The 25,074-nt window shown below is 38.1% G+C and overlaps 1 non-coding gene across 1 annotated transcript; it reads right to left on the bottom strand.

Moving 5' to 3' along the window:
• Positions 1–1,317: 1,317 nt before the first annotated feature.
• Positions 1,318–1,390, bottom strand: Trnar-ucu. The gene has a single exon. It is a non-coding gene; the product is annotated as a tRNA-Arg (tRNA).
• Positions 1,391–25,074: the final 23,684 nt, after the last annotated feature.

Genomic DNA, 25,074 nt, shown 5'->3' with positions numbered 1-25,074 from the left:
CGGTCGTAACTAGAATACTCAGGGAGTACATCGAATCCATCTCAAAAACATTAAATCCATGAACTAAATAAAATATAAAAAAAGCTGCGGGATTTGTCAAAAACTGTTACGAGCGATCACAAGGGACTGAACACCTCCAACAAGAATTACTCTGGGAGTCGCAAGAAACTCGGAGGCTACATGCTAGGCGTACTATTGTTGAGTTATCAACAGCTGATATCTTTCAGAGAGATGCGGAGGACATGTTGGAACCTCACTATATTTTATCGCCAGACAGAAACGATATAATAACCCTTTCCAGACTGTGCGGGGTAACTCAATTACCCCAAATTATGTTAATGATGTATAATTATTTTATTTTGTCCCTTTGATATTTTTTGTATTTTAGCTCAGCCTCTTTGTTGCTATGTAGGTGACGAATAATTTTTTTTTACGTTTAAATTTGTTTTTGAAAACTTCATTTTTCATTGGTGGGGTAACTGATTCACCCCGCAAAGCTGTGGACGGGAAGAAAAAAATACTTGTTTTTTTTAAAGCAGTGCAGGGATTAAAGTTGAATGCAATAAATTTCACTTCAATAACGCCAACATTCTATATGATGGCACCTTTTGTACGTGTTTTTTCATGGCTTGCTAGTCAATGTACAGTTGTAATAGCGAAATATGAAAGATTCCTGCCATTTCGCACAAAATCAATGTAAAAACATAAATGTAGCCTAAAATTTACTTATAAATTATACAAAAACAAGACATTATATAATTAAAAAAGAGCCATGGTATTATATCACAAGAAAGAAATACAACATATAACTTATGAATTATAAATGGGTTACCTGAGATACCCCACACAGAAGTTCGCGTAAGTTTTATAGGCACAGTCACGGAAGGGTTTAGAGAGATTATACCGACCGCATATGTATAGGAGTAATTTTGTCTGCCGAAGAATCAGGGACTCTAATAAGTGATAGTGGAACTATATGCGTTCATCTCCTCTTTTTTATTTTTCTATCCTGCTTTTGTTGGCGTCTGGGGCCCTAACATTGGGGCCACAATCCTAATGAGGCAGATTATGGGGATGTAAGTAGGTAATAATAATGATAATAATAAAATATAACAATAATAAAAGTAAATATAATAATAATAATTTCGTCTTTATTATTCAAGCGACATTGTCCTCTCTTACAATTAACTTGATTGACTATCACAAACATCCATGCCCTGGATGGTGGTCAAGCCACCCTGGCGGGATGCGAACCCGCAACCTCTAGGTTAGCAGTCGGGGATTTTATCCCGGCGCCACCGAGGCCGGCAAAAATTTCATCCCTGGTGGGATTCGAACCCACGACTTTTGGATTAGAAGTCCAACGCGCTATCCACTGCGCCACAGGGACTGATACGTGGTAATGGCTGAAAATAGCAATAGTATTTTTCCACACTTTTTTCGCTCTATATACATTATTTTCGCAAAAATACTACTGTGGTTTCAATTATCACTATCCATGGACTTCCTCAAAGTCAACTCGTCAACAATCAATTTGTATGTAGGTAGATGTATTTTTCCCTTTCTGGACGGCAATTGAGAAAGAGTTCGTCTTACAATCGGAAGTGGAGTTATTGATCCTCAAAACGTAGTTGCGATAAAAAGAAAGGATAGAAATTTTATCGGTGTTTTAACAAATGATCACTATTGATGATTTCAGGGTATTTTGAGCACATTCTTGTTAATTCTTGAGTCGAACATTAAAAATTTTACTTGCGTAATCTCTTTCTAGGAATTATGAAATGGTGCTGAACAGGACAATACTGCGTGAGATACTAAATGTAATCTCTTAAAGAACCTCTCGACCTGCCTCGATATAAATTTGAAACAAATATGATTTTCACAAATACTTGCGATTGCTAAAAATGGGGCACCATAACGGATACTAAAGAGGAGAAGAGCATGTTATAATAGTACACTAATATAAGAAGGAAATAATAGAAACAAGTACAATTATTATATGGTATTTCAGTACAACAAGTAATATTGAAACAGGCAGTTAATAGGTGCAAAATTAATTGCAAAATTAATTGTAAAATTACATTAAATTTATTGCCATAGAACATTTAAAAATATATCAGCCGTTCTGCATAAAAATAACGTGTTACACTTAAAAAAACACTGGTATTCGATGAACAATGAAAAGCAATTTTTAATCGGAGAGCAGAGGAACCCACCATCATCTCCATCTTACTATTGGCTTTCATAGTAAATGTGGCGATATATTCATTTATCATAATTTACAAAAAAATAAAAATGCAAAGGTCTTATAACTTTCGTCGTAAGCATGCAATCATTATCCTCCCGCCAGAATATTTCCGGAAAAATGATGAAATCTTAAAAATTAAATGAAAATAATAAAAAAAGGGATTTAATAAGGAACTAATATCCTCAATCGAACTCATAAAATAGGAAGAGCCAATCTTGAACACCCCAAATTCAATTACGAAGGAAAGAAAATTGGATGGCGACGAGCTCAAAAGTCAGAAGTATCAACTCCCTTTAAAATGGAAAGAAAGAAGGCACTTAAATGGAACGAAAGATATTTGCAGTAAGCTCATTTTCCGAAAAAATTGGACGTCATTAAGGAAATAGAAAAGATGTGGCAAAATGTGATCAGTTTTTCCTTTCCCTCGTTTGGGAAACCACCATACTTCTCATTGTCATGCGGGAAAAGGGTAAATATAAATGGAATAATGCAGATTCAGATGGATAATAAAAATATTCCGATTTGGAGAAGGCAAACACGAATTGAAATAGAAATTTTCATTTATTCATAGCATCGCAGTCCTATCCCAGCCTGGGTAATGTTTACGCCGTGCTCAAAATTGCTCTACAAAATTGAAGTTATTCTCAAAACTCCAACTGTCCAACAGATATTTAGTTCCACAGTAATTTTCCCATTTCTTATGGTGCAGCCTTAGCTGGACCACCGCCGGCTTAGATCACTTGGCCTCAGTTTGAATCCCGAGGGAGAATTCAGTGGTCGCCGCCAAACATAAATCCTGGATATTTGACGTTGCTTAGAGATAGAAAATAACCCCCGAGAGCTGAATGTGTGTCAATAACTTCATAACATAATGTGTGATCTGGCACGAAGTGAGCACGATATCATTTTCATAAAATATACATATCTTTTCTATCATATTTCCTACGTTCTTAATTCCTGGGAAAATTCAAAATGTAAAACGTTCATTATTCATTTTTTTAGAATATCCTAAAGGGTAAAGAGGTAGCCTAGTGTTCTACATTTACATTTACATACTACCCTGCAAGCCACCTAAAAGGCGTGTGGCAGGGGTTATTAGGACACCAGCCGTTTACGCATAAAAAGGATAAGTGAAATTACCATTAGTATTTATTAAAGTGCTTTAGGGTCGGGGAGAAAACGAATAGGGTAGTTTCCTTCATCAAAGAAAACGAAAGGTATTGATTGCGATTCCTTACCCACCATTAGTGTATTCCTAATATACAAATTATTTCGTTTTAGAAATACCGGTTTAGACGAATGGCAATGGTCCATTTTTATCCTCATTTGAAAACGGCCAGATTGGCGCCCACGCGATGCCACTCCACGTGACGTCACTGGGACCTAGTTTCTATACGAGTAGATAGGAGTTATACATCGTCTGAGATTACCAATGCATGCATGAGGCGCAGAGCTCAGGGTAACATGTCTTAATAATCACTTATTAAAACTGGCTAAGGTGGGAAAGTTTTCTTCGTCTGATAAGGTATTAATAATCCTTATTTAAGCCAAGTTACCAGCTAGCAGGGTACTCAGGTACCCGCTAGCAGCCTGCGTCGTATCAGCGCTCAAGCCTCCCTCAAGGTCACCTCACAGGGTGGCAGCGGGAACGAGAAATACGTCACATGGAGAGATTTCCCGGCATTCATTCCTACCCGTCGCGTTTTCGCGCGCTTGAAAATTTTCACTTTTCATTTAATCGCGAAAAATAGATATCGTCATTTAAAAATCTAAATGCGTGAAATACGTACTCCAGGAATAATAATCTTTCGATTTAGGCAATAAAAAAATAATAGGAAACCACCCTATTCCCATACCTATCCGTTCGGCTAAATATCGCTCTTACTTTATCGCTTCTGTCGGACCTGGGAATATAGTTGGGCTCTAATATTACGTTCTACGTGTCACTCTTAATGATATCTATTCTCATTTGTTCGAGCAATCTAAGCCCAGCGCGCAGCCTACGGCTCCCAGCCTAATTCGCTTAACATCTGGGCAACTTGGCTGTACGCCCGTAGCAGTTTTTGACGAACCGCACAGCCATTTTTTCGCATGTTCATGGATAAGTGATAAGTGGTTCACGGTGTTAACAGCGCTTGGCTGCCAAACGAGAGATTCCGGGTATATATCCTAGGACCTTCCTTCCTATTCAGTTCCTATCTTTCATAGCCTCCGGACTTTCCCAAACAAAATTCTAAGAAAGCGAGGTGGACCAGCGTAAGGCACCGGCACCCTACCCTGACTGTGTGAAATTCACCCCCAATGGCTTAGTTCGGAGCAAGTTCTACTGCCACCTGTCCATTAAGGTGCGTTTACACTATGTAATATGTTTATATAACATGTTACATAGTGTAAACGCACCTTTATATAAATGTTGCAGAAGGTTTTGTCAAACCACCACAGAGCTCATCTAAGTAAAACATATCTACTTAAAATCACAGATTTTCATGGGTCACTGATCTCAATAAGTAGTTTTTCCTACAAGAGAGAGACTAATAACTTGAAAATAAGCACATACAGATATTATATTACTATGTACCCCAATATTTTGATATTTAGCATAGTGTAAACGCACCTTTATATAACATTTTACATGTAACAAGTTACTTGTAATATTTGTTTTATATAACATTTTTTTACAACAAGAGTCCAGCGGAGCCAAAAATGCACAAATAACATGTTACAGGTTCAGTTGCAGCCCACCCATAAACTGGCTATCTCCATCATGCGACTCACCTATTTTCTGTAACAAGTTACACATTTTCCCAATTCGTGCCGGAAACCAAAAACTTGTTACACAACACGAAATTTGGTTTTGTTACACAATGTTACATGTAAATTTTACACGGATTTGTAATTTTTCGTAAAACATATTATATGTAACTTGTTTATGTAACATGTTACATAGTGTAAACGCACCTTTAGGGGAGCGCGATAGCATAGTAATGCTAGCGGGTAGGGAACTTAGCTGATGACCGGAGGGTCCCAGGCTCTAATCTAGGCTAAGTATGAAATAGAATGGCCTAATATGGGTTTAGCTTTACACTCACCATTTCAAACCAAACTTCGAGTTCAACCACGTGAGTGAAAAACACTCCAAACAACGGCTTTTCACGAATTAAACTAGACTCGGCCCCCTCTTTACACTTATAATAAAAAGTGGTGCCGGCTAAATGTATTAACTCCGTTATTTTTCGTTTTTAAATTCCTTGAAAAAAAAACAACTATCAATTCAAGTCTCCTTTCATGCATTAGTTTCCGTTATTCTCGAATCAAACAATGCAACATTCTTTCATATTTCACTCCGTTATCTCACACTCAGAAACGCCTCGATTCAAAATTTATTTATAGGCACGTGCCTGCTGTTCGGCCAACGGTAACCTCTGTTCAACCTTCAGTTGACCTCAGACAAAAGGCTTGCTCTCTGTAATTATCCAAGAAACCACGTCCACAGTGGATGTAATTAAAAATCTGGGGTGGACTGGAGACCACAGAAAGGGGAAAGTCGTCCAGAGACAACGGCTCTCGCCTACCATTGGACACTTGGGTGAGCAAGTCCAGACATTTCGACATTTTCCACACATTTTGAAACACTTACAATGGGCTAACTTTGTATCCTCATGGAAGCTTGCCATCTATTACTCGATTTTTTTGTTTCAAGTTAATTTTACTTGCACGTATATGTTATTCACAACATTAAACAAAAATTGTTGTCAGACTGTGCATTTTTTTCATTGATATATACTCGGTAAAGTTATTGATTTTTCTGAGAAACGAAGAGTTAAAGCTTCTATTTAACCCTTTCAAACCCATAGCTGTTTGTGGGAGTATTCAAATGTCAAGATTTTTCATTTTGAAAACTTGAAAATTTTACACTCAATGATAATTATCCTGACAGCTAAATATTTCGTTATTAAAATTTACACTACAAAGTAATATTTAGTTTTGATATCTCCTAAATAGATCTGAAAGTTTAAACACTTTTGATGTTGCTTAGAAGCAACAGTGGGTTATAAAGGGTTAAATGTTGGCTCGGAAATGTGAGGGTAGAATTCACCTCTGGCCAAGATTCTATTTATAGACCACCTCGGATTTCAATGATTTTTCGTTTGTGATGCTAGGAAGTTTTAACAAGAATTTGAATGCGGTTCTGTGAGTTCAACATCGAAGCAGGGGCGGTCTGGCAAGGTCGGCCTGTCGGCATTCGCCGAGGGCCCCAAGCTTAGGGGGGGGGGGGGGGTTTGCACCACGCCCGCGTTTATCATGAGGCGTGAATGAAAAGTGTAATAACAAGACCCAAGAGTATTTGAACCAAACTTTTTTTACCGTTATAAAACTCTGCGTTTTCATTGGTTGATTTATTTACGACATACTCTGTGCAATAAGAGTATATACAAAAATAAAATAAAGTGTCAGCAGACAAAAAAGAACTTGATACCTTTTTGAAAGGGTTATTTGAGAAGGCTATTTCAGAGGTTATTTTTAGATTTAAGGGCGGTTTCAAGGAAAAAAATCATTAAATAATAGATAATGGAACCATAAAGCATTGTTAAATTTTGTAAGCTATGAAATTCACACTTTTCATTATATATATTTTGTTAAGAAATTGCTATTATTTATTAAGTTTTATCGCCCTTTTAAGTACCCTACTAGAGTCAAAATCTATTTCCGGGCATGTTATTTTGTAAAGTTTCCCCAGAGGATGACCTCCGAATCCCCCTAGGGGGGCCCCATCATGGGCCCCAGCCGAGGGCCCCTAATCACTCCAGTCCGCCCCTGCATCGAAGCGCTTCATAAACACGGTTACCACGCACACCAATGACTTCAATACACGCGTGAGAATTTTACGCATTCATAGCACGGTTGGTGTCGTTCACTTGCCCGTGTTGCATTTAATTTGGGATTCGGGACTCACCCGGGACTCGAACTCGGGAATGTTCAATCGGTAGCTCAGTAGCTAAGCACTCTACCCACTAGAATTCCAGAGAAGGGGAAAATAATAACCCCACAAAATGATTTGATCCGTGTCACGAGGCAGTTTCCGATGGTAGGAGAAGATTCTGGTCTACTTCTACGAGAGGTTTTAAGGTAATTGCACCCCGAGGCGCAAGAACTCATTATCGAAATTGAATCTCCGATCCCGAAGGCAGTGTATTAAGTTAGGAAATTATTACCGAAAAAAAGAAGAAACGACGGCTGATAATGGAGGGAACTGACGAACATTCGATGGAAGCCAAATTTTGATGCCAAACGGCGAAGGCAGCTTTTTCGATGTATTATTCTCGGAAGGATAGTCCAGCACAAAATTAGAATTAAAATGTAAATTCTGAGAATCCATTAAAATTTTGCATTTTCTGAAACCGTACCTCGGGTTTCCTCACGCGGACCTAATGCTCCAGAAAAAAAGAAATATGATTGTTACAAAGTCATTTTTACCTCAATCCCTGGCCAAAACTTAATGTATGATACTTGCAAAGCCAACATAGGAACCGTTAACAAGATAGAATCAATATTGAATGATACCCACCTTCAGAATATGTGCATTTTTATCAATTTTTTTAAAAGAGGTGCTACTGATATTTTTTGTAACCTTATATGAAATTACCCAGTACGTTAATTTTGCTATGGATTAGTTGAGAAGTGTACCCATTAGACTTTGTGTTTTGAATGACAAGAAAATCATTCAACCATCATCATGAATTGAATTAACAATCAATTAGGATAGAAAAAACAATACATCATAAAAGTTAATCAATCATCATGCAATTGTTGTCTCCAAGGAAAATAAATAACTTCCGCAAGGACGTAAATTTCTTACAAATAAATCTTTCCGTTTTCTCAGTAAATATTACAATCAACAGAATAATAAAATCCCAACAGGAGTATAAATATTCAGTTTGATATACATTCACATTTACAGCGAAAAGATTTAGATTCCAAGGAATTATGCTTAGCTTATGAGAACTTACATTTTTAAGGTAAAAAATTGGAAATAAAGGCAATATGCGTAAAAGGAAAACTATAAATTTAAAAGTAATGCGTCGAGTAAAAGTTTAAGACGTTAGGTATACTATTTATAACTTAAAATAGCCAAATTCGTCATGATAGTGCCTCACATTTTCCATTTACAAATTCTATTTCATACTATTCGATGATTACGCCACGCGGAATGTAGTGCTTCATACTCTATGTACAAAAAATTATCAGTGATAAGTACAAAAATAGATCATGGTGACGACTGCCAATACAAAAAAGCCATATTCGTACGGCGACAAAACTTATGTTCTAGTACCGGTGATTCATTACCAAAGCAACAAGTTTACGACCAAAATATTGGAATTATAACATCATAATGGTGAGTTAAAACATATTATCTGCACTCTTAAAAATCAAGGGGCAAACAAATGAATCACCTATGCCATAGATTGGTGCAAGCTAAGCATTTACAAAAATCCTGAAAGGACAAAAAAATCCAAAATGATGTCATTAGTGATTTTCCTGTTTCTTTTTCCATTTTCAATGTATCAATCATATCAAGCTCCATCATACGGGTGAGAATTACGTGATCCATGTGCAAAAGTTTGGTATTATCTACGAATGTACAGGAATTAACCATATTCAATATCTTATCAGATCTCGAAATAATTGAGTTTGACGATCGACATTTTTTTTATTTTTGTGAAATAATTAAAATGAAGTATAAAAAACATGCTCACATGCTTTTAAGTGTTAAGAATCTCCTTTTTACGTCCGCAGTATAAAATCTTCAATTATGCAACACTGTCCCGTCATACCACACGCACCAGATTCCAATTTCGCATCTAATGAAAGAGAAATTAACTTCAGTCGTTTCCGAGGGAAACTTTTGTCTCTCAAGCTATGAGAGGAGCTCAGACCTCGTACATTATCACGTCGCTTCATTTTCAGTTTCATTTTAGCTGACGACACATTGGTTAATGCGTCTTTCTCCGGCTATCCGAGAGATTACATCGCCAACTAAAAAAGCTTGGCTTTGCATCTAAGGTCGCGTTACGTATATACCGTTTTAATGACTCCCATATAACTTACACGTGGGAATAACCCGGTGTGGAGCATTTCAAATTACTTTTTTTTTTAATTCAACGCCATTTCTATGCGTATACCACCCCATTGATGAAATTTCCGGAGAAGTTAACAGGAAGCAGATTCATGAACGCAGAAATTCACCAACCCTCTTTCTTCAATTATAAATTAGATAACACAATATGAAGAAATTAGCTCATTTCCACAGGGTGAGCTATCTCTTTTTGAGAACTTGAACTTAAATATCTAATAATAGGAAGACGAAGGAAATAAATCTAAAGAAAATGGTTTCCATGCTAAATGAAAGATCATCTTACACATGTATCCCCAATTCAGTCACTATAATTATATAATTTCCAGAGTATACAAAGAATTATAAATGTTACGGCAGGTTAACGCAAATCATCTTACGTATCGACCCAGTCTCCTGACCCTGCTCCATGATAAGTCATGCGTGAATCCAATCGTATTTTAATACTCCAATTTTTTAAAGTACGCCTTTCTCTTGTTAAAACCTGTTGTATTCACGGCTAATTGCCCTGTTTCTTCACGGCATCCTTGGTTGTATTAGTTTCTACATCGATATATCCTTCAACATTTTCAAGTTTTATATTACCCAAAGTTACCCGCAAATGTACTTGAATCGACTTTTGAAGGGAGCTGCTACTGATATTAATTGACATCATAGCATAACGGCATATTATCTGCACTCTCAAAAATCAACGGGCAAAAAAAAGTACATCGGCATGTTAGTGCCTTCGTTTTGGTCTAATACGTATAACGTGTATTTATTATTCAACACTGGAGAATCTTACAGTCTAGTGGGTGGAGCATTTGAGGGGTCCTGGGTTCGAATCCTGATTGAAGCCTTTAGGCATATCCAAACTGATCCACGAAGTTAAACGCGGGCCAGGGAAAGGAGTAGGCCGCCCAATCCTGAATCTATAGATTTTAGACTCTCGTGGCTACGTCTAGGGGATATTCTATCCTCACCTAGGTAAACCAACTTTTAGGGGAGCGTTAAGTGCTGAACTGCTTGTCGAGAAGTTTCTGGTTCGATTCTCAAGAGAAGCCTCCTAAAACTCTTAAATAATTATCCTATCTGAGCAAGTTGGCCCAGTTAAAAGAACTGCTATCTCCAAACTCTCAATTCGTGATAGTAAACGTCTGTGGCTTGATCAGGGGTGACGTTTACCCTCACATTTCCAAAACAACCTTCACTTGAATTAGAAAACGTAGGTAAGGATCCTTATATAGGATATAAAAAGTAATTAATTGCAATTTATTATGTTAATTACTTACTTAAAAAATAATTGAAATGCATTATAGTTGCAAGAAAATATTGAGAGGACGTGTGATTCTGAATTCCTAGGCTTAATGCATGAGAAAAACTGTGGAGCAACTTTCATTTTTATGAACTGTACTCCCTAACCCGAAAACGTGATATAAAATGACTGTGTCTTACTACGGGGCAAACTTTACCCTCGCACGTGCAAAACAACCTTCGGATTTTAAATTGACACAGGAACTGTGTTTCTAGCCTGAAAGCGTGATAGCAAACGACCGTGGCTCACTCTGCGGCGACCCTTACCCTCATCTATCAGAAAATCCATCGGTTTAAAACACTGAGCGAATGATTTGGAAGTAAATTAGAGGGTAGAAGGATAAGGAATGAAATAAGAGATACGCTCTCGGAATTGGACGACTGCGTGCTCGTATAAAACAAACAGAACAGAGCCTCTTTTCCTCTCAACGCTCAGCCCTTTTATATCCGCTTCCAGTTTCCACACTCTGCCTTCGCCATCGCACCATTCATTCGCAGTAGGATGGGAGAAGGAATAACACGAGGGCCTCTCGCGATAGAAAGAGAGGAAGAGAGAGAAGTGCCGGCCCTGGAGCTGCAATGCGGCATTCGTGCAGCCGCGCGGGAGAGAGAGAACATATAGTGCCAGGGGCGGCGAACGCCATCAAAGTAAAGTAAATGCCTCGGCGGCGGCGTCCGCGAAAATTTTAATGCTCGTTCCCACCCACCAGAGGGTGTTATTAGCGGTTCTCTCGCCACACTTCTCCGACCACCTCTTCTTGCATCCCCTTCCCCAACCCCCGATGACGTCATAACTTAACATGTAAAGTACCCAGTAGAATTCCTAAAAGGCACTGCATGAAAAATTTCAACGGAAATCCAACCGAGAGTCTCAGAATATAAGCGTTAGATGTTTTTAGAAGCGTTTTTCGAGTTATGACTTTTTATAAACTAACATGTGGATACAAGAAATGGAGTTGTGGAAGTGTGATGAAGACGATCTTGCAGCGGCAAAAATATGACGTAAAGAAAGTCGGATGACTAAGGGGAAGAATGGAGCTCACTGAGGGAAAGAAAACAGCAAGAGTACAAACTAATGTATGCATCAATTATGTCACATCTTAAAATTTACGTGCCCAGTAGAATTTATACAAATTATCGCATCAAAAGATTTTTAAATGGAAAACTGAACCGCGGGTCTATATTTTTAGAATCTAAGAGTAAAGACGTTAGCCTTTTTGAGTAGTAACTTTTTATAAACTTACACATAGATACGAAAGTTGGACGTTTATGGAGTGTGGCAAAACATATAATACACCTGCAGAAATATGTCGTATATAAAATATTGATTTACACACATTTATTGCTATGCTTCAATTATTTTTCTCGTCTTTTGTATAGGTTTGATTTCGACAACCAGGATACAAGTCCAAGTGGAAATATATACATTGGAAAATAAATATTTGGACGTGTATCCGATTGTCGATACCCAACGTACACACACAATAGACGAGAAAAATTATTTATAGCAATAAATGCGTGATCGAAACTTTCTTTACGTCATATTTCTGAAGGTGCATTGCTAATTGTAGAACATAGGAAAAGAACAGAAAGCATAACCATGAACCTTCTTTCTAACACTACTGGCAATTGGTAGCGAGAGCCAAAATGTAAAGGTGGAGATGTCTGCGAAAATTTTAATGTCGTTCACGTTTGCTGTAGAATTTAAACAAATAACAGCATAATATAAAATGTAGCCGGAATTTAAACGGAAAACTGGACCGCGGGTCTCAGAATCAAAGCGTGAATGTGTTAAAATAATAGCCAAGTTTTTTCAAGTAGTAACTTTTTCTAAACTACCATATAGAAACTGGGAGTTGAGGAGAAGTAATACACACAATCTTGCAGCTGTTGAAATATGAAGCAAAGAAAGTTGGAAGAGAACTATAAAGTATATTTCTATATGTAAGTTGCGCAATTATAGCAGAGTAAAGATTATCATAATCACCTCTTAAAAATCTAATATATTGTTCAGGAGCCCTCATCTTACTAACTTCATCACACATATATCTGAATAAAAGTAACAGAAGCAGGCGTTATATAGTGGAATGACATTCTAAGTTTTAAAAATAACACAAAGATGGTAATATTCCACAGGTTTGTTTTCCGTACAACGCGTTTCGACCGTTAGGTCATTATCAAGTACAATAATGGCAAGTACAATAATATGAAGTACATGGCTGTACTTGATAATGACCCAACAGTCGAAACGCGTCGTACGGAAAATAAACCTGTGAAATATTGCCATCTTTGTGTTATTTTTAAAACACACATATCGTTTTAAATTATTCTTCTCAACAAATGTATGGTTTTGATTTCGACAAGATGAATACCCATACAAATGGAAAGATATAGAGCTTAAGAAATCTGAACGGTAGAAATAATATCACATGATTGGAAGATGTATTGACAGGCATACATTAGGAAAGGTATACAAAGGAACAGATAGCATAAACATGAGCCTTCTTTCTGAATATACTGGTGATTGGTGGTGAGAGCCGAAATGTAAAGGTTGAGGGGAAAATTTAAATGTCCGCTCCCACCCAACAGAGGGTGTTGTTAGTGGTTCCCTCGCCATACATTTCCAACCTCCTCCAACACCCCTCTCCTCACTCACCCAACAACCCCCAATTACGTCACAACTTAGTTTACATACCCAGTAGAATTTCAACAAATGACTGCATGATATAAAATGTAGCCGGAGTGTAATGAAGATGTTAAAATACTAGCTAGGTTTTCAAGTTGTAACTGTTTATAACCATGAGCCTTCTTTCAAAAACTACTGGTGACTGGTGGTGAGAGCCGAAATAAAAAGGTCCGCGAAAAATTTAATCCATTTCCGCCGAGAAAATTTTTTGTTTGCGATTTTGAATATATTTTATTATTTTAATCCTATGGCAACCTTAAGAACGCCTATAAATTATTTTGGTGATATACCTTACAGTTTTTGTTCGTTCCCACCCACCAGTGGGTGTCATTAGCGGTTCACTCGCAACTCATTCCCAAACACGCCCACTTCTTTACTTGCTTCCCCCCCAATTACGTCAGGGCTTAACATTTACGTACTTAGTAGAATTCTTAAAAATTACTGCATGAAAAAATGGAAACCAATAACTTAACCGCGCGTATCAGAGTCGAGGCGAGAATGTGTGAGTAGATAGTAGTGAGTAGAACCCTTTTATAAACTAACACACAAATACGAAAAATGGACGTTGAGGAAGTGTGATACACACAATCTTGCGACTGCAGAATTATTACGTATTGAAAATTGGAAGATGGAGGGGAGGATTCAAGTTTAAAAAGAGAAAAAAAACAGCAAGAGCACAAACTTATACATGTACATAAGGAAGGCATATAATATTTTTCTATATTTAGGTCGTATAATTACAGCAGAGAAAGGAGTATTATGATCACTCTAATTACGAAAACATCCAAAATGTTGCGAGTAAAATCTTCTCGGGATTCCCACCGGGTTAATTTATCCATAACAGCCAACGTTTCAAGCTTCAACCCGGCATCGAACATCGAGCCCCAAGTTGGAGCTTGAAATGTTGGCCGTTATGGAAAAATAAACCGGGTGGGAATCCCGAGAAGAGTTTACCCACATTATTCGCCGGGAAATCATCAAATCGTATTTCATCCAAAATATTAGTGAGGAATCTTTCTCTGTGTACCTTGACCACACATTTTATTGTTTTCTAAATTTTATTTCTCATCTATCTATAAGTTGGAAAGCCAAAATTAGGATGCACATCCAAATGGAAAAATAAAGAGCAGAAAAAATCAGAAGAGTAGAAACAATTTCATATCCTTGAAATATGTATTGAAAGGAATGCAGTGTATGAATATAAGATAGAGAATAGACATGAGCCTTCAATATAAAAATATTAGTGATTGGGAGGTGAGAGATAAAATGCAACGGCGCGTGGTCCGCGAATATTTTAATACCTGTTTCCATCCACCAGAGGGTGCTACTAGTGGTTTTCTCTACACATCCCCGAACACCTCCATTCTCTCCAATAGGGTAGTTTCCTTCATCAAAGAAAACGATAGGCATTGATTGCGATTCGTTACCCACCATTAGTGTATTCATAATACACAAATTATTTGGTTTTTGAAATACCGGTTTAGACGAATGGCAAGGGTCAAATTTTATCCTCATTTGAAAAAGGCCAGATTGGCGCCCATGCGATTCCACTCCGCGTGACGTCACAGGGACCTAGTTTCTACACGAGAGGATAGGAGTTATACATCGTCTGAGGTTACCAATGCATGCATGAGGCACAGAGCTCAGGGAAACATGTCTTAATAATCACCTATTAAAACTGGCTAAGGTCGGAAAGTTTTCTTCGTTTGATAAGGTATAAATAAACCTTTTTTAAGCCACGCGCTACCATTCAGCGAGGTACTCAGCTATCCACTAGCATCCTGCGTCCTATCAGCGCTCAGAGTCTCGATCAAGGTCACTTCACAAGGAGAGAGGGGGAACCAGAAATGCGTCGCACGGACTTTCCTACTTACGCGTCGCGTTTTTGCGCGCTTGAAATTTTTCACTTTTCATTTAATCGCGAAAAATAGATTTTATCAAAATAGATCATTTAAAAATCTAAAAGCGCGAAATACGTACTCCAGGAGTAATAATCTTTCGATTTAGGCAATAAAAAAATAATAGGAAACCACCCTATTACGATACGTCTCAACAATACATTCAACTACAGCAGAAATCGTACGAATTGCTGCATGGAACAAAAGAAATTTTACGCGGAGGATTGAACGGTAGGTTTTAGAATTTAAAAGTGGAGTTGTTTTTTACATTACTAATAGCATTTTTCAAGTTGTACTTATACCTAATATATCATATGGATTCATAAAAGGATGTTAAGGTGTACATTAAAAATATTAAATTGCAAAAATATGATTTTATAGGAAGTTGGGAATAGGAAGAGAGTGGTAAAGTTGGCACGATAATAAAAAAGCAAGACCGACGTAAATAAAAATGTAATTTATGGTGAATAGAACAAATCATAGCAATTGAAAAAAGAAAAACTGCATAGAAGATGCGTTGAAAGGACTGAAGTCAACAAAAATAACAGATAGTGCGACAGTGAGCCTTATTTGCGATTGCAAATATTTTATTACAATATATTCTATGCAGAATACGAATTGCTGCATGGACCAAGAAAAATTCATGGGATGAATTGAACAATGGGTTCAGGGATATGAGAGAATTACCGTGCCTCTCAGATTTTCATGTTAAAATTGTACGATGAAACTTTTCACAGAGAAATTGCACTCTCTCCTAGTTCGTACGGCTACCTACAAGGACCATTACCCGTAAAAAGGAAGGGTAGTAATTATTTTGAATGTTTATATATAAAGCGCTACACTCCAGATCATACTCTTCAGCCTTTTCTTTCAACTCTTGCCTGTCTCGGCGGCGCCGGTGTAAGGTCCCCGACTGTTATCCAATAGGTCGAGGGTTCGAATCCCGCCAGCGGGTATTAACCATCATCCAATGTATGGATTTATTTGATTTTAAAACCAATAAATTGTATGAAAGGATTACCCAGTCCTACATTCGCTCTCAATAAAGACTACACTATTATAATTATTATTACATAACGATCATCTTATCAGCTCCTTCCGATCAATGAACGCCTCCTTTGCTAACGTAAACTATTCTCTTTCTGACGTTCCTTATACTACGTCTATTTTCCCCTGACGCGCCGCTCAAATGGTTCTCGGCCCCACCTGCTCAAGTTACCACCTACTTTGATCTTTAGCCTAACATTCCTTGCTCGCAATGCTTTGCAAAACCGCATTGCGAAATTTCATCGTTGAAGCCACGAAAATTATCCACAACTTTTTACTTACACTCTAGAATAGCGATTCCCTCAGCAGTTCTTCCGTATACAGGAATGCATTTCTCATTCCTGATCCCTTTACTCCTGCGTACTTCCTGATCCCTTTACTCCTCCCCACAAGACGCTGCTCAAATACTTAAGCTGCTATACCAGCTCAAGGTTTTGACTACGACCTACTCATATCTTGAGGAGCTCATTAACTGCTTGCGATTATAGAAAATTCACATAACCATATTTCCAAATATTATTAAATTATTCCAACGGTTAAGGTAGGTTAACATAGAGAATTTTGCAGATCACCCCGGCTTGTCTCCCTGCCAAACTTGGACTTTTCTTTTCAATTCTCTCTAGGGCCTACCCTCTTACATCTGTCTTGGTATCTTATTGTCTACCTCCAGCTTCCTGCTAACTTAACGTTCTTCCTTCACCATGCCAAATAGTTCGAAAGGTAAGAGATAGATAAATGGTAGTAAACTTTATATTTTCACGAAACAAATACTGCTTGAATGAACGCGGAAAATCTAACCAAATATTTATTCCCTGAAAACATGAAATTTACATATTAATATTGATGATCGCTGCACCAAACGAGCCTCTTAAAAGTCAGAAATGGCTCCCCGAAATCAAAATCATGAGAAATGGATTCCGCATGCATAAAATTTCGAGGCTCTGACACTACAACCCCTAAAACGTGGAGAGTAAACAAAAAAAACAAGTCTCTTTTTAAGTATCGGATGGTGAGGAGAAGGGGATGTTATTCCTTGGGAGGACAAAGACCGCCATTGATCGGTTGCGATGGCAACGGAGCTACACCCCTACCAACGACTCCCCCTCAACCCTTTTGTGCACAAGAGCGGAAACACTTGGACTGTGGCCAAGAGGGCCTGAGGACCCGATAGGGCAACGATGCGACTCACTTGCTCTCTTAATGCTCACGCTCCCACTCCAAGCGATTCATGCAAAACACACTCGCCGAAAGTGAGAGTAGGAAAAAAAACATATACCTAACAGAAGTGTGCGAGGGGCATATGGGCTTGTGTACCCATCCTTTAGAGAGCTTTCCACCGTCTCAAGTCCTTGAGCCGCATAATTTATGATTAGAGATACGTGAAAATCGCACTTTCAATAACAGTTTATCGCATTTTGTAGCGTCTATTTTTTTATTTTCATAATGAGGTAGATGACGATAAAATGTAGTGAAACACAGTTACATGTCAAAATACAGAATATTTTAAATAATCATGCTGTAGAACAATGATAAATAAAGGAATAAGACATACAGTGGCGGAGGTGTAGCTTGCCAGCGCCCTCTTGTAGTTCGCGGCCACGTAAAGTCCCAGCCAACTAGCAGCTGGCTAGTCGCTCACATGCTTTAAGCGGTGAGTGTCGGCGGAGCATTTAAACTGCGCTCGTCACAAAATGTACGAATTTTTCCGTAGAAAAGGCAAATTTGCGTAAAAATATCATAAAAGTCCAGTCATCGCAGCTATGTCGCATGTATTTGCGCACATCACATCTATATCGCATTTATTGCTTTTACGATTTTCACACATCTCTATTTATGATCAAATAGCACTTTGGGGGCCGAAAACACACTCTGCCACTGAATAAAAAGGAATCATAGCATAGATTTTGTTTGCATGTTAACATATAAACAACAAATGGCAATTTCCACACTTAAACTCTGATACCGACCACATTTCGATACATGTCATTTCAAAGTAAGACATTTTCAAGCATTGGCGTAACTATGGGGGTAGGGGGAAGAGAAATGAGGGGATAGATCACCCCCAAAGCCTCAGAAAATATTATAGTATTCAAATATGTTCCCTGCTGTGATGATTTCTCGCTAAATTACGAGCGAAATCCAAATTTTAAGTGCCAAAATGATTTAAAATGCATTTTCAGGCGAGTCATTTTCCAAAAATTTTCCCGCTGCATGGGGGGGGGGGGGTGTCACCCCTCCCCCAAACCCCTTCTTCCCCCCAAAGCATATACCTAGCTACGCCACTCTTTTCAAGGGCATAGATATAGAGTCATCAATCCGGGACCCACCGGCTAATTTCTGGCGGCCCCTAGAGGCTAAAGAAAATATTGATATTATATCCACACACTCGTCAAAAATAAAAAAAATGTGAAAAATCGCATATTGACTGAAACTTTTAACCAATAAAGATTATTTCACTTTAATATTATGCTTTTGATGTGTTATTGACGTGGTGGTAAAGTGACGAGGAGCATTTTGGCCCTCCGAATGATGTGAAATCGATTTTTGGCTCTTGCACTGAAAAAGGTTGAAGACCCCTGACATGGAGTGTCGAAACCAAATAATTTTAAAATAATAAGCCTAAACATGGTTGGAAGTGGAGCTATATATTAGAGTTGGATTATTAACATTTGTTCTTTATTTCTTTTCGGCGCTCAATGTCCTTGAAAATACCGACCTTGGAAATTACATGGTGTCGAAACTATGGCAGCGGAGCTATGTATTGAAGTGGGTAAATTACCATTTCTTGCTTATATTCTATATTAGAAATCGCTTTAAATGATATAATCACGTTCAGCTTGGTACAATGTCATAGATCATGCTATATAAAAACTTTTGGGCTATGTCGCTGTGTCAATTTTTGGGTGGCGCCAACGTTTCCTGACGAATGCTGGCCAGTATCCCCAAAGTTTCTCGGCCAGTATCGGCAAGGAAACTTTGGGGCCACCCAAAAATTGACGCGGGGGCATAACCCAAAAGTTTTTATTTAACATGACGAGTACTCGAAAAATTTTTAACGCAGGATGTCATAGATGTCGTTATTAGGATTGATGACTTACTTCCCAGCAGATATGTTAAACTTATTAAAACTTTCTCGCTCTTAGCTCATGGAAAAATCGTTCTATTTGGCGATATCTATAGGACAGGTAAATAGAAAAACAAAGGATACAGAAATTTTGCCAGATCTGTTTGAGTTTCAGCGGCGAGAGAAATAGGATGGACGAAAAGGGATGTCTTTCCATTTATCCAACTGATAATGGATTGCAAAAATCTTGGAAAATTATAGTATACAACAATATTCAAGCCCAAATGGCTACTTCGTAATATCACGAACAGCGTGTAGCACGCGATCAATGGGAAATAGATGGGGTTTATGAAATTTAATTCCAAATATGCAATAAAGTTTGTACCGGTGAAGCAAGAATCACCATAAAAATCAGGTTCAAAATGGATTGTATCTAGTCATAAAAATGAAGAGGCTCGTAACTTTCCGGTTTTTGATCCATCGCGTCGCCTGCATCTCGGTGTATTAGCGGCGAAAATTCGATACCGACACCTAACCTATTAGCAGATAAGTTGATGAGGTCACGAGCTCACGTCGTGCAGGTCACCTCTTCTCAGCTGCTCCTTGGCCATCATTCTCGCGTGGTTTACACTCATTTGAGCGATTTATTCCGAGGAGAGTTAGTTTTTCCTTGAACGAGTAAATACACTCTGAACATGACGTCACTAACTCATGAAGAATTGGCGGGAAATTTCGCGTTTCTTATTTTAAACTAAAGAGAAAATATGGGGGCGTAAGGTATTTTTTCTTCGTAACAATATAGATCCCTTATATCAATCGTTTGACTTAAATGAACTCCGATTTTGGGTCTACATAAACGACTCCAATACTGTAGACACTCAAATTCTTTCCCAAAATTTGAGCATCTAAAGTAATACTTAAGCTTTTATCCCCATGATACAAGCGGAATGGCCGATAAAGCTGCACAATTGGAAAGCTCTGGTATTTGCTGAAACAACGACAAATTATGAGGTGAGAAATTCGTCGAACTTTTACGGGTTTTGACGACTACAAGTCATTGTCTCAAGCACGGTATCTGACATAGCTTCCGGTAATTGCTTCGAGTCTACGCATTTTCCACGACTGTTTACTCGTTCTCTCGCAAGAGCTGCTCGACGCGTAAAAAAAAGGAGCCGCCTCAAACACAATCTACTTTATGTCCGGAGGCCTCCGGTGCTCATCAGTTTGGGCTTAAAGGGGATGTTCCCAAGCGGCTATCCACCCCCGCGCTTCCCAGCGACGGCTGATGGAGGAGGCACTATTTAAGGAGGTCCCTTCGCGACTGAAGAGCTCAGTAAAATTTTTATTCACGCCAATTGAATTCATTATTTGTTGCTTAGTAATAAAATATGTCCAACGGAAGCATATAATTTTCAGATGCATTATTAGGAAATGCATTAATAAAATTAAAAAGAAGAACATTGTGCTTTCACATTAATATTTATTCACACATTTTAACGACCATGGTTTCCACGTTGGACGTCATCATCGTCGTCAACATCATCGTCTAGTTCTTCTTCTTAATTTTAATAATGAATCGCTTTCACATAGGTACGCCTCAAACAATTTTATCAAGGAAATGCATTGTAAAGCTTCAGTAGCGAAACGATACCTCCACTGCAAAAATGCTCAACAACCACCCAACGGATCAAATCAGTTCATTTAGTAGCCCGACTTAACGAATCTGCTCAGTTGGCAGTGTAAACACTCACTTCCGAAGCTTGGAGGATTGGATGTGAGCGCTTATGCTGCGGCTGCTGCCAGCTGAGCGGATTCGGATTGTTGGGCTACTAGATGAGCGGATTTGATTCGGTGGGCGATTGTTGAGCGTTTGTGCAGTGGAGGTATCGAATTCGCAGCGACATGTATAGGAAAACTGCGTGGTTTGACTAAAATTAGAGAATTAATGAACAGGTAAGTAATTCAAGAAAGAGACCGGGTTAAGCCTTCTGGAATTCCATAGGTAGAGGCGCTGAAACGTTCGAGAACCATAAAAAAAGTTTACTAGCATGGAATAGGTAGAAGCGAAAGACGATGGTGAGTTGGTGCTTTACGGTGATACTTTGTGGAAATCGCTGAACATTTTGAATGAATAACTTGAATTTATTTTCCCACAGAATTTTTTATTAAAACACGATCATGGTTTAGACGCTTAACGCCATCTTCTGGGGAGGCATGTGTCGGTGCACCATCATAAATTCTAGTGGGGTGATAATTGAAAGCTCAGTTGTTTTTATAAAAAAACATCTGTGTAAGAAAAGATTACGTTATTCATTCAAAATGTTACGAAAATGTTTCGTTTCGACCCGGAGAGAAACGAAAATACGAGGCCTGGATTTAGTTTCGTTCCCGCACGAAATTAAAATCGCCAAGGAGTTAAGTTTCGACCTGGGACGAAACTATATTCCCGTGAACGAAACTAAATTAATCTAAACTCCGCTGCTCATAGTTAAATTGGCAGTAAAAATGTGAGTGCCTCATGCATCTGATGGCGGTAGACCGAACATCCACTTAATTCTACCATACTTAGTTCTCGGTGTGTGGGTCGAAACTAAACTGTTTGAAGGTGAATACGTGGTCCATTCAGTTCGAAAAATTATTTGCGTTTCGTTTCGTCCCGGAGGTTTAGTTAAGGTTCGACCCGAAGTAGTTTCGACTCCGATTTCGTTTCAACCCTTAGTTCAGCTCCCCGGGTTGAAATCCATTTCGTTTTGTTTCTATATTTCACTACCGGGAACGTAACTATTGAAATTTTACTGGTTTTGAATTTCGTTTCGTTTCACTTACCATCCCTACCCAGGATTTCAATGCTAGTAGTAAAAGTAGTAATGCATTAGTCCAGGCAGGGGTATTTTATAAAGCATTACTGATATCAAAAGAGCGGACCGAGAGTAAATTATCAAAGCACGCTTGTAAATCACGGGAGAGGCCACTGAGTGCATCAGCGCGTTCCCCGCCGGCTCGTTCCCCGTCCAACCGCCGCTGATTCCCTTCCCTCGCCCACATGTTTGCCGTACGATTCGGATGCGGTCCGCTGGCCGATGCAATTAACGCGGTCGCACCGCGCCGGCGACCTCATCTAGCTAGCGGCCGCGGTTCTCCAATAGGAGAACGCAAATTCCACCGTGCGCACCCAATACACTGCCTTCCGCCTATTCCTCCGACGACTCTCACGCTTAGAAGGACCGGATCGTATGGCTTCGTATTTCTTTTATTTGTGCTAAAATTCAGTGATAACTTCATTAACCTTCCGATGGTCGGGTGGCATCTACGAGTGCCAGAAGCCAGGCAATTTTATTTTCATTGCTCGCATCGTATTTTCATTGTTATGAATCTCATATTCCTTGTATCACATAACTTTATGATTCTGAAATAGTCACCAATATGATTATATATTTTGTAACATTTGTGGAATAAATTTTGATATTTTGTTGCTTTTGGAGTCTGGTAGTTACCACGCGACAACTTGAGTTACCATGCGTTACATGCTAAGAGCTTTGTGATATTCATCGAAAAGTTTGTAAGTATGTTTATAATTAATTTAAAACTTACAACTATTTAAATCATTAAATTTTTGATATGCGTCGTATTGATACTAATTTTTTTATTGTAAACAATTTAACACCTGAGTAAAGCAGAAGTTATTATAAAGCAGAACTTATTATTACAAAACTATCATTGCGATGAATTTACTATGGTTCTCACATTATTTGAGTGAACTTTGGCGTATAATACACCGTTTTTCCCCCTGATACATACGTTTATGGTGCCTTATTAGGTTGATGTAGATGCATTACATTAACCTTAAACATACACATGAAAATTTTGTGGTTGCATTGAATGATAACTTTCAAATATGATAGAAGATATTTTGGTTCAAGTTCAACTGAACGCGCTATCAATATAAAAGTCTCCATAATCAATCATTCCCCCTGAAGTCAAAATTATTAGTTAGGTTATTAGCAAAATCCGTACTGTGAAATTGTGAAAAATATGTTTGCAGTTACTGTCCAAATGAAACATGTTGATGTAATTTCGATGAAAGAAAAACAGTAAGAAACGGTAGTCACTTTGTGCTAGATCTGGACTGTAATGATGATTGAATGACTCAAATATGATTGAATTTTTCCCCATCAAATCATGCAATGAGATTTAGAGTTCGCTTGGTAACATGGGGACGAGCATTTTTGCGCAGCAAAGGGACCCCTTTACTCAAAATTTCTCGTCTTTAGCTTTGAATTTCCCGGCGCAATTCGTTTAAGGTCTTATAATATCACTCATCATTTATTGTGTCACCACGAGGCAAAAAATCAGCATGCAAAACCTCTTCCTGTCCCAAACACGGGTCCACAACAGTTTTGCAGTTGCTGTCAACCTATTATTCTAAGTCCGTGATGTCTACTCAGGTGGCAATACTCTATAACGACGGTATGTCTAAGCTTGTTGTTCGATATAATAAGTGTCTCAATGTTAAAGGAAATTATGTGAAAAATTAGTTTAAAGTGTGGGCTTTTATTAAAAAATAAAAATGCTACATAACTTTTACTGTTTTTTTTATATCTGAAAACGGTAATTGCTTAAAAAACGCGCATTCTGTTAGCATTATGCCAAAAGTTATTTTGTAGTCTTGGAGTATAGGTCAGGGAAATGAAATGAAAATCTTTGCCGTCGTTTCGATATTATATTTTATCTTCATCAGGGCTATGAATATATATTATGTCAATCGGGATGCTGTACAGAGGAGAGGTTATGTAATGGTGTGAAAGAGAAAAAGTTGAAGAAGTGGAGTGAACTGGAGATAAATTATATTCCAAAAGAAGCACCTATTGCTCATGCAGAAAAGAATAGAAATAAACATGCATAGCATGTTCGTCAATTTCTCGGCATAAGGTTCATGTTGTCAACTTAGAATAAAATTTATTTCGAGCAGTTTTGATAAAAGATATAACTTGATAAAATAAACCTTAAACATGCACTTATACTAGCTTAGTGCCGTAATGCCGTTATACCATTGTAATTTTATGTTTGTTTTGTTATACGTTCTAAGGATAGTGATGATATTAAAATGCCATGATAGCATTTGAATGCGGCATACAATAAAATCTATCATATACATTACGAGTATCATCCAAAACATGTTTATAGGAGTAAAACTCCTGCAGTATCTGTCCGTAACAGGCTCCAACAGGAGGGCTAAAGATGGGAATTCCAGCGGGCACACTACGTTTAGATACCTAATGCCTTTTACCATTCCCCAAACGGATATCACGCTTCATAGCACTGCGTAATTTGATCGTTTGCATACCAATTCTTGAGCATAGCACACTTAAATGGAAGAAAATTCTAGCTGGATCGTAAACAGCAGCACAAATATTCCGAATTTAAAATTCTTAATGACCATCCCAAGTGAAACCAGCCACATCTGGTATTTGCTACGATGCATTATCATTCGGACAACAATAAAAGGGATGCTTGATGTAGAAGTCCCACATTATGTGATAAAAGAAACACATTTTGCTCTTGGGGAAATGAAGAGATCAGGAATAAAAACGTTTAGCTTGATCGGTTCTTTTTGAAGCAATAATAAAATGACTGGAAGAAAGTAGAATATATTTGATGCAATGGAAGCAGGTTTGATTAAAATTGTAATAATAAGAAAAAATAAAC

Source organism: Ischnura elegans, chromosome 8 (genome assembly GCF_921293095.1).
Source record: "Ischnura elegans chromosome 8, ioIscEleg1.1, whole genome shotgun sequence".
NCBI lineage: Eukaryota > Metazoa > Arthropoda > Insecta > Odonata > Coenagrionidae > Ischnura > Ischnura elegans.
This window is presented reverse-complemented; position numbering and strand designations above follow the sequence as displayed.